The following is a 14,062-nucleotide window of genomic DNA, read 5'->3' as shown; positions in this document are numbered from 1 at the left end:
CCTTTGTTTAACACTAACTATCATTGGTTCCCTCTGTTAATCACTAAATATATATGACTCATATCCTAGTTGTTGCAGCAATTGCATGATTTGTTGTAGCAATTGCGTAATCTGTTGCAGCAATTGCATAACCTGTTGCAGCAATTACATAATCTGTTGCAGCAATTTCATAATCTATTACAGCAGGTAATATAGCTGTTGAAAAGGTCATATCACTTGTTGGATAAAACACAACAAGTTAAGGAGTTTCTGCAACAACTCATTCCATTTGTTGTAAAAACTCAAAAACACCAAATAACTTACTGTAACAAGTCATGTCACTTGTTGGAAAATCAAGTTAAGTTAGTTGCTGCAACAAGTCCGATTACTGGTTGGGAAAATCCCAACAAGTTACACAGTTGTTGCAACAGAATTTTTACTTGGTGGAAACTGTTCAGAAATTGCAAAACCACATAACATAGTTTGGTGATTTGACCAAGATCAACATATCATTTAAACCAAGTTCGCTAACAGAAACAACATAAAAATGTCATAATCCAACTTCACAAACACAAACAATAGTAATTATTATTACAAGACATTGCAAATTTAACAACTATGGAACAATTCGGTTTGGGCATATAGTTTTTTTATGGCCAGCTGTTTTACATATGGAGCATTTGTTTTTTCTCGTTGCAAATGATTCTCCGATTCCACGCCTCCTCTTTGTCCGTTTTCTTCTCGGTTTGCTCGAATCAACATATGGAGGAGGTATTTCTCTCTCTAAAATCTCCATAGGAACTTCCCAAGATTCTTCAGAAGGCACTGGATTCATTTCCTCACAGTATGCAATTATGTAATTCTCCACCCTATAATATGGAGATGAGTAGTCATAAATCCGCCTTCCAAAGTCTTCACCATATTGGACTCGAAGTGCTGCCATAGCATGTGGGCAAGGTATTTTGTCCAGGTCAAAAACTCTACAAGTACAATATCTTCTTTGTAGATTGAGTGTTGCAACTGAACCGTGGCCGATGACGCTGAACTTGTAGTTGGCAATTTGATAGGCCAATAACTTATTACCCAAGTTGACAAATTTTGATATTTTTTTTCCATTGAGGGAACAAAGTTGGTTGGTGAGTCGATGAACTCCATACGCCTATCATGAAATTTCTCAGTAAACCTCCTGTTTATGGAATCAAATAGAGCAGTAATGGGAAATTCTCTTTCAATATTGAACATTAAGTTCACCGACTGAGCAACGTTTGTCGTCATAAAATTATACCTGACAAAACAAACATATTAGTGTTGGAACAGGTGGCTGAGGCTCAGCTGTTGGAAATTTCACAACAAGTACAATATCTGCCACAACAAGTTACCTATTAGTTGCAGCAGCTATATTACTTGTTGGAAATAGAAATGTGCAAATACCTATTTTCGGGGCAGAATGCCCTGCTCCATCTGTGGAATCCAGCACGTTCAAGATGTTCAACAGCCCAGGAACTAAATATCTGATTTGATTGAAATGGTCATTGAAGACATCAATATTGTACGCTTTTGCTGCTTTATAAAAATTGAGATACGACCCCCCCCCCCCCAATTGTGAAGGGTGGTTCTCAGATTTTCCCCTAGGTGTCTCATGCAAAAACCATAATGACATGTAGGGAAGACAATTTAAACCGCCTTTTTGATACTTGGATGTCTATCAGAAATTATGCACAACTCAGGGGTATCCTCTATATAGCTTCTCATTTGTTCAAAAAATTATTTGTACGACGCATCACACTCCTTGTCCACTACACAAAATGCCACTGGAAAAATATGATTCTCCTTCATCCTGTGCGACTGCTGACAACAACACTCCTTCGTACTTGCTCCTCAAGAATGTCCCATCGACAGCTATGACTTTTTTCATTTGCGCAAAACCAAGAATCCAAGCCTTACAGGCTACAAAAAAAGTACTTGAACTTCCCATTTTCATCAACCTTCAATGTCGTCTTACTTCTTGGATTTGCAGAACAAAGTATATAGCGGTACGCATCAAGCACCGCATACCCGTGCTCATGTGTCGCCCTTGTCAAAGCCTTTGCAATCTCCATGCCTTTCCAGACCTTCCAATAACTTACCTTACAACCCAAATATGTATGCATTGATTGACTTATATCTTTTGTAGATGGGCCTTTACCGTAAGGAAACTTATCTTTGAAGTATTCACCAATGACTTTCACTGTAGCATGTGGATTATGGCTCGTAATGTACTCAGAACCACATGTGTGATGCTTTGTGTAGGTTCTGATACAAAATCTGTCAGAACTTAAAAGCTTCACAGCCCTCAGCCACCACTTGCACTCCGGATGTACACATCTAAAGCAATACACAGTATGCGAATTAATCACCTTCTTGATTCTAAAATCTTTCTTCAAGCAAGTAAGTTTTAACGAAGTTGCTAGTTCTTCCTTGTTCTTGAACTTTATAAAAACCTGGTTCATCATCTTGAACACGGCTAGACTGTATTGATTGTGTAGTGCCCACTGTATTGCTCGCAACTTCGGGTATAGGAATCGGGTCAGCCCTACTTCCATTATCTGGGATAGCCACATCCACCCATCTAATTCATTATTTAACACATCTTGTTGGTCTTGAGATAAATTGTGGTTCTCTCGGGCTTCCAACAACGTATACCCTAAAATGGGCCTAGCTACATCATTCAAATAAGCATGCAAACGAACCTGATCAGTTATCTTAAATGGCAAGAACCTCTGATTTTCAAAAGAGTTGTGCATGTAAGTGATGGCAAGATCTTTTGGTTCACAAGTTAATTCGCAATAGGTGATGATTAAGTTCACAAAATCATCAAATAGAACATCTCCTTGGACAGTCATCGCTATCGTCTCTAACGTTTCATTACCCTTCCATCGCCAAATATATCAATTGTTCTTCTCGATCCATTCACCATGGCAATCAACCCCTATTGTTATTGAGTCCCCCATTAGTGGTGTTCGAGGTACCTGAAGATATTTTGTTTAACAAAAAATTGGTCATGAGAGTACATACCAAACTATAACAAAATGAAACAGCTGCAGTAGTTGTTCCAACAGATTATTGACTTGTTGGAACAAGTGGACTACTTGTTGCAACAGGTAATAAAATTGTTGCAACAAGTCACTAATCTGTTGGAGTCAGCTTCAGTTTTTTTGGGGTACTATTTCAGACTGTTGAAGATGTCCAACAGATTAGTGAGTTGTTGCAACAAGTGTATTACCTGTTGCAACGAGTACTCCACTTGTTGCAGCAAGTCAATAATTTATTGGAAGCAGCTTCAGTTTTTTGGGTTCTGTTTCAGACTGTTGAAGATGTCCAACAGATTATTGACTTGCCGCAACAAGTTGGCTACTCTCTGCAATAGTTATTCCACTTGTTACAGCAAGTCAATAATCTGTTGGAAGCAGCTTCAGTTTTTTGGGTTCTGTTTCAGACAAAAACTGAAGCTGATTCGAACAGATCGTTGAGTTATTGCAACAAGTGGAATACATGTTGCAATAAGTAGACAACTTGTTGCAGCATGTCAATAATCTGTTGGAAGCAGCTTCAGTTTTTTGAGTTCTATTTCAGACAAAAACTGAAGCTGACTCCAATAGATCGTTGAGTTGTTGCAACAAGTGGAATACCTGTTGCAACAACTCACTCAGTTGTTGCAAGTTATTTATACATCAATTACAACAACTTCATAATCTGTTGTAGAAGTTGCAACAACCACATTATCTGTTGCAATAACTACAACAGCTACTGTAAGTTGTTGGAAATCAGTAGATTTATACCCAAATGAAAAATTGAAATAAAACATCATTGTTGTACTTACGAAATGAGCGGAAACACTTATGAAGTAATTTCCGGTGCTACACCAACAAAATCCAGTTAAAAGTTTGAAAAATCGGGTGGTCACATTTTTTTCTTTCTTGAGCAATAATGGCGGACAAAGAAGAAGTAGAAGAAGAAGAAGAAAGAAGAACAATGGAATGAGAGGAAACACTTCTGAAGTAATTCCCAGTGCTACACGAATGAAATCCAGTCAAAACATTGCAAAATCGGGTGGTCTTGTTTTTTTCATTCTTGAGCAACAATGGCAGACGAATAATAATAATAATAATAATAATAATAATAATAATAATAATAATAATAATAATAATAATAATAATAATAATAATAATAATAATAATAATAAGAAGAAGAAGAAGAAGAAGAAGAAGAAGAAGAAGAAGAAGAAGAAGAAGAAGAAGAAGAAAGCAATTGGACGACGATGACGAAGAAGAAGAAGAAAGCAATTGGACGATGACGACGACGACGAAGAAGAAGAAGAAGAAGAAACGAAGCAAAAAAAAAAAGCCAAAAATGATGGAAACGCGCAGACAAACAGAAAAATTGGCGCGTTTTTTTGGCTCTGTAGGGTTTATATGGGTTGGGTCAAAGTGTTAAAAACAAAACTTGGGGGCAAAGTGTCACGACCCAAACTGATGGGCCATGACTAGAGCCCGAGTTGGGCACCCTTATACGACCTGCTAGGTATAATCAGACTGAAACTGAATCAACAAGGCAATCTGTAAAAGCATGCTGTAAACTCATCATGGCATACATCAAAGAACCTATCCCTTGCGAAGCCACATCTAACCAAAACATAACAAAGTATACAATCCGACCAGGCTACCACTATACACAGGGACATCCGAGACGAACTACATTGGTATAGCTGACCAAAACACATAGACACAACCCACATATGTCTACAGACCTCTAAGAATATAACAAAGCCTAGGTCAAAGGATCTGTACCAAAATGACTCAAGCTTCGGAACAATAGAGCTCTCCAAGCGGCCGAGCAGAAGTCCTAAGCTGGCGGATCGCCAAACTGAGTGTTTATACCTGCGGGCATGAAATGCAACCCCCGAAGAAAAGGGGGTCAGTACCGAAAATGTACTGAGTATGTAAAGCATGAAGTAGAATAAAGAATATCATGACTGAGTAAAAGATGACAGGAGACAAGTATGATGATCAAAGATACCAATGCACCTGTGCCTTATGAGATGAGAGTCATGCACATCTATATAATATACCGTACCCAGCCCTCTAGTGAAGGACTTGGTGAAATGATCATATATATACCGTACCCGGCCCTCTAGTGAGGGACTCCGTGAAATAATCATATATATACCGTACCCGGCCCTCTAGTGGGGGACTCGGTGAAATAATCATATATATACCGTACCCGGCCCTCTAGTGAGGGACTCGGTGAAATAATCATATATATACCGTACCCAGCCCTCTAGTGAGGGACTCGATGAACAATGCAATGAAACTGTGCACGAATACGTACCCGGCCCGGGACTCGGTGAAATGATGTAATAACGTTATGCACAAATAGAATATCAGGAGCAATCATATACAAACTAAATCATCGTCTGAGACTCAACAGAATAATCAGAATGAACCAACACTTGAGAATCAAAGGCAACTGTCATGTCAAGCACTACTGAGAACTAGAGTTCATCAGAGTCATGTACGTTCGTCGTTCGCTCATTTTATGTAATTCATGCCAAAAAGAAAGAAGGGATAACTTTACATACACTTTGGAGCCTTTAGAAGTAGAGTCATCATCAATGAATAAAATTGAGAAAATCTAGAAGTAGCTCCACATTCTCATATTCGCTTTGAAATCATAAACATGAGTTCTTAAAACACAAAATCATCATTATCGTTGTCACCATCATAAAATCATTCTTATCCTCGACATCATGAGAAGCTTTAAGAACCATGGATTTTGAGCTTTTGAAAACAAGAAGTTTACGGAAACATTTATGAAATCATACCATAGGAATCATGCCTTTGAAAGAAAGGGACGAGCCTTAACATACTTGTTCAGCCTCCAACTACCTACGCTTATCCGTCCGAGCCCGCAAGTCTACATATAAGACCATTCATACTATGATTAGGCCCATTATTATATACTTATCCTAAGCCTTCAAATAAATCTTTCTAGAATCTGCCGAAATTTCGGCAGCATCTCTCCTCTGCTTATATGCCTAGCCCGAAACCTCAATTCATCAACCAACAACAACAACAACAATACCAACATCAATAACATCATTTCCAGCACTAATATATACCATAAAATAACCCACACGTTTTTTTCCAACTTCCGTAACTAACCCACTTACTGTACAATTATTTAACCACTCTATCTTCGTGAATGAACCGGTATTAGCGTAAATAGAAAGAGATCCATACCTTACTCTTGTTGAAGTAGCAATATCTGCGATATCCGCTTCGAATTCACGTCAAAATCCACCGCAAAACAAGACTACAATCACAACCACGCGCTATCCGGACCTAAACTAATATTCCGCCACTTGAAAATTGCTCACTTTTTTATATTCTCATACCCTCAACTGTTTTTCTAGAATTTTCTGGGGAAAATCTGATGAAAAAGGGGTAAGTTACCCTTTATATAAGAGTCAAATTCGGGTCGGGTCACTGTAGCAAGTCGGTTACTGTAGCAGTACTTAGCACGCGTTTCTGCTTTGTCAGCCGAACTTGTAATATCCATAATTCTCTACTCCGAAGTCCTATCGATGAGCGGTTTATTGCGTTGGAAACTAGACTCGACAAACTTCATTTTAGGCTTTTGTTTATCTTCAAAACACTTCATATGATAAGAGATATTCTTCCCTCGAGTTGGACCAGATTTTTCACACGAAACTTTACCCATCCTTTCTCCAAAGTCGTACTACTTCATTTCTTCCACTCATTTCCTTATAAAACCTTCCGGTATACCTTATATACATCTTTCACTCATTAAATATACTTAATAATGCTTGCTCCTTATATTCCAAAGTTGTTTTACTTAACCATAACTCAACGTACTTATGTTTCAAATTTGATAAGTGCTTCTTCGAAGATACAGGGTGTAACACAAAGTGTAAAAAATAAAGTTTGGGGTCAAAGTGTTAAAAGTATAACTTTGGGTCAAGTCAAAACTTCCTAATCACTATTCCAAAGTTTATCACCCCTATTCAATTAAAAAAACTAGAGTTACCCCAACTCAATTTTAAAACATTTTTGTCACCTTTAATTAAAAGCCCCCGGTAACTTTTTGGACCGCTTATTACTAGTTAGCCCCGTTTTGAAATGTAATTAAGATATAATTACTTCTTAATACGAAAATAAAATTTGAATATAAATACTCCTACTTAAAACACAGAAGAACTCCACTACAATGAGCTGTAATTTAAAATTTCCATACAGGTAAAACTCCAGCGATGTGTATTGGAGTTCGAAACTTTTAAAGGTCTCAAAGGTTCCCCTCTTTTTACGTCTTCTCCCTTTGCCCTCTACCCTTTAGACAAGGAAGTGATGGACGGGATTTGAGCAGCTCTGAAGCAGCAATACAAATCCAATATCGCGAAGGAGATGGTTCTAAATGTTGGAACCATTACTAATGACGTTAGAGATTTTCAGTATATGTTTCGTACATATGGCATAATTTCCAAGTGGATTCGTGTTAATTGATCTTACTTAGTTTTCTTCCGTGTAATTTAGGAAAATTGTGTAGATAAAGCAGTAAATGTGAGCATTTTTCACAAACTCCATGTTAGGGTTGAAGGAGGAGGAAACTTGGATTTTTCTGGAGTTTACACTTAAGTATAGTGTGAACAATGATTCCTGGAGTTTGAAATAGTAAAAGTTCAAACTCTATGAATTGTTCACGACGTTTGAACTGCACATTTCAATCTACGAGAATAATCCATGGAGTTTGAAGTGATAAGTGTTAAACTCTAGTTGTAGTTTTCGGTGTTCTAGTTAAGGGTAGGATATCTTTGTACAAATATGTTTCGCAGTAACTAAATCTTAATTGATTTTAAAATAGTGGTACCGGTAGAAGTGGCTATTTGCCAATTTTATCCCTCTATCTCATTGGATTAGCTGTATCAAAATTCTACAGGAGGTCAGGGGTTCAATTGTGTGCATTTTTTATTTTATTTTTGACAAAATCAAAACTAAGGTTCGAAGTGCCCCTGACTTCTATTAGACAAGGCATTGACCAATGGAAAAGGAAAATTTTTAAGTGGTGTCAATTTATATTATTGTGCAAAATTTTCATATTATTTACAAGTATATTAGTAAAATCTCAGACAGAATGGTGGCGAACAGACCACTTCACCTAACGTGCATCCTCTCGGGAGAAACGTGTTCGTAAGTGTGATAGTTTCAACTTGTCTACTAAGGGAGTAATCTAAGGAATGACGTGACAATTACAATCAGAGCGAACATCTACTAACTCCAGCTCTTGTCACTAACACAATGAACAATATATTGATGACAAATTCAAAAGCAGATAAAATACAACAGAAAATTCAATATGAAACAAAGACCGACAAAAAAGAAACTTACAAACACAGAAAATCTTCATCAATCATCATATTGACCTTCTGTTCTGGATCACCGGGGGATATTTGTATTGTCTAGTAATGAAGAACTATCTGAACTATATTGTCCAGAAAAGATGCTGCTATTTGTGTAGGAGTTGGGATATTGTCCAGAGAAGTTGTCGATACCTGTATTAGAGTCAATTGGAATTGTATAAAGATCTAACGGTTCATCTTCATTCCCTTCAGGTCCGCGTCCATTAGCCCAAGGGCTGGTGAACTTTCTTAAACTCTCAAGTTCCATTGCGACTTCCTTCATCGTAGGCCTATCTTCTCCGTGCAAGTGAAGGCAACTCTTAACAAGCTCAGCAATCTTTTGAAGTTGCTCAAGACCTCCTTCTCTTACCACTCTGCGATCAAGAATTTGAAATAAGCAATTCTTGTTCATGGACGAGACAAAATATTCCACCAAACATTTGTCCTTGCCACTTTTGTCCCTCAAAATAGGTTTCATCCCAGTTAAAAGTTCTGCAAGAACTACTCCAAAACTATAAACGTCACTTTTCTCTGTCAATTGACCTGTCTGGAAATATTCAGGATCCAAGTACCCGAACGTTCCTTGAACCAATGTAGCAACATGTGTTTGGTCCAGAGGGACTAATCTTGAAGCTCCAAAATCTGCCACTTTTGCAGTGTAAACATCATCCAATAATATGTTAGTAGATTTGACATCTCTATGAATTATTGGCATTGATGCAGATGAATGAAGGTAAGAAAGTGAACTTGCTGTCTCTGCAGCAATTCTCAACCGATTTTGCAAAGATAACCAAGGTGCTGCATTTTGATTATGGATATGCTCATATAGAGTTCCATGAGAAACGTATTCGTAAACCAGTAAAGGCACTTCAGCTTCCAGACAACACCCAAAGAGTCTCACTACATTTCTGTGGTTGACTTGAGTAAGAATAAGTACCTCGTTGATGAACTGTTCAATTTGATTCTCATCCACAAACTTAGATTTTTTAATTGCGACTATGCGATTATCAGATAAAATACCTCTATACACGACCCCATTTCCTCCACGACCAAGAATTCTATCAGTAGTCTAGTTGTTCGTAGCCTTCTTCAACTCCTCAGCTGTAAAAATTTTGGTTGCTTCCACACCACCCGTTTTAGTGGAGAGTTGTTGTTTCAAGAGTATACCACCATTTTGTTGGAAGAACTTCTCCCTATTTTTAATAAGTTTTCGTTTGTTGATACAGAAATAGAGCAAAATTGTCCCAACCATTAGGGATATAAAGCCAGCTCCCATACCTGTGTTTATAACAACAAAATATCCTCTTTAGTTGATTTTAAATGGATCAGAGGAGAAGGCATGTGAATGCTTTTCTTCAATAAAATATGCTCATTTATCATCACTACCGTGTATACATAGTCAATGATTTTTTCAATAGAAAGACTGCTATTCTTATGGCTCATATTGCAACTTGTAAACATACTATTGGCTATATATAGAAGATTAGATCAGAATTATGGTACAAATACTCTTCGTTGTTATAGAAAAAGCAATTTACCCCATTCCACGTATATGGTGCATGTATCACAAAAGAAATAGTCTAGTTCCGGAAATGCTCAAGTTGATTTAAGATGTAAACCGAAAAGACATAGAAAGGAGTAGACATTTTCTTTTATGGTGTGGCATCCGTTGCATGTCTCTGTCTCTTTAAAAATCAGTTCGGTGATATATCTAACTCCACCATGTAAAAATACTTAAAAGTTTTAAGTTCTATGTGTTGACAGTATAAAAAGAATATTTATATAATTAGATAAAGTATATAAATACAAGTAAATCTTTACTGGTAACACACTATAGATGCAAATAGAAACAAGATCAATCTCTGAGAAACTTACCAATAGAAAACTTGATCCATGGATACTCAGAGTTAGAGTTTGGTGCAATACAACCACTACCATTCTTTTTGCCATCACCAGTGAATCCTTCTGGACAGGAACAATTGTAACTCCCCAATGTGTTTATACATTTGTGTTTGGGTTCACACGAATTGGCATTTGGATCTGCGCATTCATCAATATCTGACATACAAAGCAGAGAAATATACCACATTAATCCCTGATGCTTTGTCTTTTTTATTCTTTTTTGTTTTTTTACATATTTGCTAGTGGGAGTTTTGATTATATACCCTAGTAAGATGTGAAATTGCTTAACGAAAATTCCAGGATTATTTTGTTCATCAATGGCAATGTAACTACGAGTAAATTCCAATTTCTTGGTGTTGTTGTAAAGAATGGATCTTGGGTGTAACTCAATCCGAAAAGCTAGCTCATATGGCGAGGATTGTCTAAGTCCATATAAGCAGATCAATTTCCCATCTCATATCCAATGTGGGACTCTTAACACTCCACCACACATCCAGACCTCGTTAACAGGAGCGCGGACAATATAATATGGTGGCCCAACATCGGTGAACAAAGAATTGAATGGGCCTGACACTGATACCATGTAAAAGAATGGATCTTGGGCCTAACTCCTCCCTTCAAGAGCTAGCATTTGGGGCTGAGTTACACCCAAGGTGCATTTCTTTACAGTTGTAGTATAGATAAAAAAATTCATTATGTCCTATCTTTCGCCAAGTCTGCATAAATTCCAAGACATTGTAGGTCTTTCAAGACAACTACCTTCCATGTGATTTTAGCATCCTCTTTTAATATCTTTACTCACCATGCAAGGTTTCACACCTACAGATTGATACATCTGACGATCGGCGTAAAGCATGACCAAACCATCTCAAGCGACCTTCTCTTATATTATCCTCAATCAGTGTTATTTCACCTTCTTATGAATGTGGTCATTTTCAATCTTTTCTAACCTTATATACGACAGAATCATCTAGCATCCGTATCTCTGCGACACTCACCTTGTGGATGTAATAGATTTTAGCGGCACAATATTATTCTCGAATAACATTATATTATTGGTCCTATTCTCTCATTTTATCATCAATCCATGTTATTTTCACCTTCTTAGGAATGTAATCATTTTTATTCTTGTCTAATTTTATATAACCACACATCCACGTTATCTAGCATACGCATCTCTCTGGTATTCATCTTGTGTGGTGGATTTTAGCGGCCCAATGTCCTCTTTCATGTGACATTGTTGGTCTTATAAATGTTATATAGAACTTACCTTTTACTTTGATAGTTTTTATCACATAAAACCGCAATAACATTTCTCTTCAGTGAGGCACATGTGTTTAAGAAAAAGTGAGGAAAGTTATATATCGATGAGTGTGTGATCAGCTCAACTAAAAGTTTAAACTGTAAGAGAGAACATGTTTTAATTACATAATTATATTGTGTCTCAACATGTCCCTCACGTATAGGCTTGATTCTTTTTTCATGAGACAAACACAACAACAACATACCCAATGAAATTTCACAAAGTGAGATCTGAGAAGAGTAGAGTTTAAGCAGACCTTACCCCTACCTTATGAGGTAGAAAGACTGTTTCTGATAGACCTTCGACATAAGGACAAACAATTCCAAGTAGCATGGAAAAAATAAATACATGGAATATATTTTTGCTTTTAGGCGAAAGTGAGATTTGAATTCAACACTTCTTTGTCTGCTCTGATACAATCTTAAAGTGTGACCAATCCATCTAAAAATTCAAGCGACTAAAAAGAACATGTTTAATTTTTAGTTACCACTTAATTTTATGCAGTATAAAAATTCCCATAGTCATGATGAATGTGCCAATAATGTTGATTGACACAATTTTTACACCCTCCTTGACTCGTTATGGCCCGCCCTATTAGACTAAAAAAATTATTATAGTTTATCTACCTTGCCTCAGCCCTAGCACATTGTTATTTCTAGTATTCCTGATTCGTCTCAATTTTGTGATACTCTTTTCTTAATCGGTCTAAAAATGAATGACACATTTTTATATTTAGTTAGTACAATTTATTTTTAGACATCTGATTTAACCTTTAGTAGATGATTTATATATAGGCACGCAAATATTTATGATTATTTTTTTACCACAAGTATCAAAAGTTCTCTTTCATTCCTAAACTTCACGCCTGATCAAACACTTTCGCATAAATTGGACAGAGAAAATAGTAAAAGCAAAGAAAGCAGCTACCTTGACAGCCTGGACTGATGTATGGATTGCCTTCATATCCGGGGTCACAACTGCACCGATATCCACCAAGGCCAGTGTCGGAATAAACACACTGGCTATTATCCAGGCAAGCATAATCATCGCGTTTCTGTGCTTCAACACAAGTAAGATTTCCGATGGCCCAATCTAGCACAACGGGGACATAATCCATAACCCTCTCTTCAAAGTTCGTATCAATTAGATCCGGCACGCCCCGGAAATGAAAGCGGTTGGCCTCACCAAGGAAGGCATAGCCACAGCGATTGAAAGACCAAACTTTTGTGTGGTTGTTATAGCTACTCAATGATGTGTCGAAGTATTTAAAGCCCTTTGGTATGTCTATCTGACAGCAACCTTCTCCCATACATCTTCCTTCAACAACAAGATCACTGGAGTTAGCACAGCCAGAGTAACAGATATTAGTGAAGTTAGGTCCACGTAGTAGAGGAATTTCATCACAACCGATGGCGGTGAGTCTGTTAAGGTCTGAGAAACTGTAAGGTTTTTTATCTCCTACTTTCATTGATGCAACATGATTTGGGAGTAAAAGTGCTCCTTCGGATGAGTAACAACTCCGGGATACGGTATTGGATATGCGCATTTCAGCATCGGAGATATTGTACACTTGCACACCCTCCCCTATGAAGGGTGTTGAAGAACCTGCTGATGAAGTGTCGCAGTCGACTACGAACCCGGGGTCTAAGGCACAACGAGAGCCAATACCAAATGGGTATGGAATTGTAACGTTTCCACACTGTTTTGGACATCCTGGTTTTGTGATGTTAGCAGCTTTGGTTATGGTGGTGGTTGTGGTGGTGGCGGGAGGAGAATTACTGGTGTGGTGGGCAGTGGCTAATCTCAAGATTATTACTAGCACACAGAGAGAGAAAGAAAAAGGCAGAGCAGCTTGCTTATGCTGCATGTTTTTGGAGGATATGTTACAGAACATATTGAGTGAAGCTTTCCATATAATATAAAGAACTAAGTAGAAAGACCTAAGTGATTAGTAATCAACTAATCATAAATACTCTTCTTTGTCCATTTTTACTAATTTATGTTTGACTTGGTATACTCATGAAGTAGTAATAATAAAATGATATGTTGACTGTATCATCCTTGGATATAGTACATTTAATGTCTTGGAAAATGATTATCCTTAATAATAGAAGTAAATTAGAAACTAAGTAATAAGTTATTTCTTGATTTTTTAAACTAGACAAGTAAAAATAAATATATATTTTTAGAATAATTGATATTTAAAAGTGGACGGGGAGTATTTGCTTTTCTAATTTTCGAAATGCTGGAGAGGCGGGCCTAGATATGTTTACCGTAGTACGTTTTTCACCTATTATATGCTACAGTACCAAAGACAGACTTTGACCATGTCAAAGTTAATAAGGAATCGTTCATATCTTTCTATCTTCTTTTTGCGTGCCTTAAAGCATTTCTTTCTATTTGCAATAAACGCATACAAACTTATT

General features: G+C 37.2%; 1 pseudogene; it reads right to left on the bottom strand.

The window, feature by feature from the left end:
* Window positions 1-8,110: 8,110 nt before the first annotated feature.
* Window positions 8,111-13,553, bottom strand: LOC132630841 (wall-associated receptor kinase 2-like; annotated as a pseudogene).
* Window positions 13,554-14,062: the final 509 nt, after the last annotated feature.

The sequence above is a fragment of the Lycium barbarum genome, chromosome 3, assembly GCF_019175385.1.
Source record: "Lycium barbarum isolate Lr01 chromosome 3, ASM1917538v2, whole genome shotgun sequence".
In the NCBI taxonomy this organism is placed as follows: Eukaryota; Viridiplantae; Streptophyta; class Magnoliopsida; order Solanales; family Solanaceae; genus Lycium; species Lycium barbarum.
Note: the sequence above shows the minus strand (reverse complement) of the source record. Positions and strands in the feature narration are given on the sequence as shown.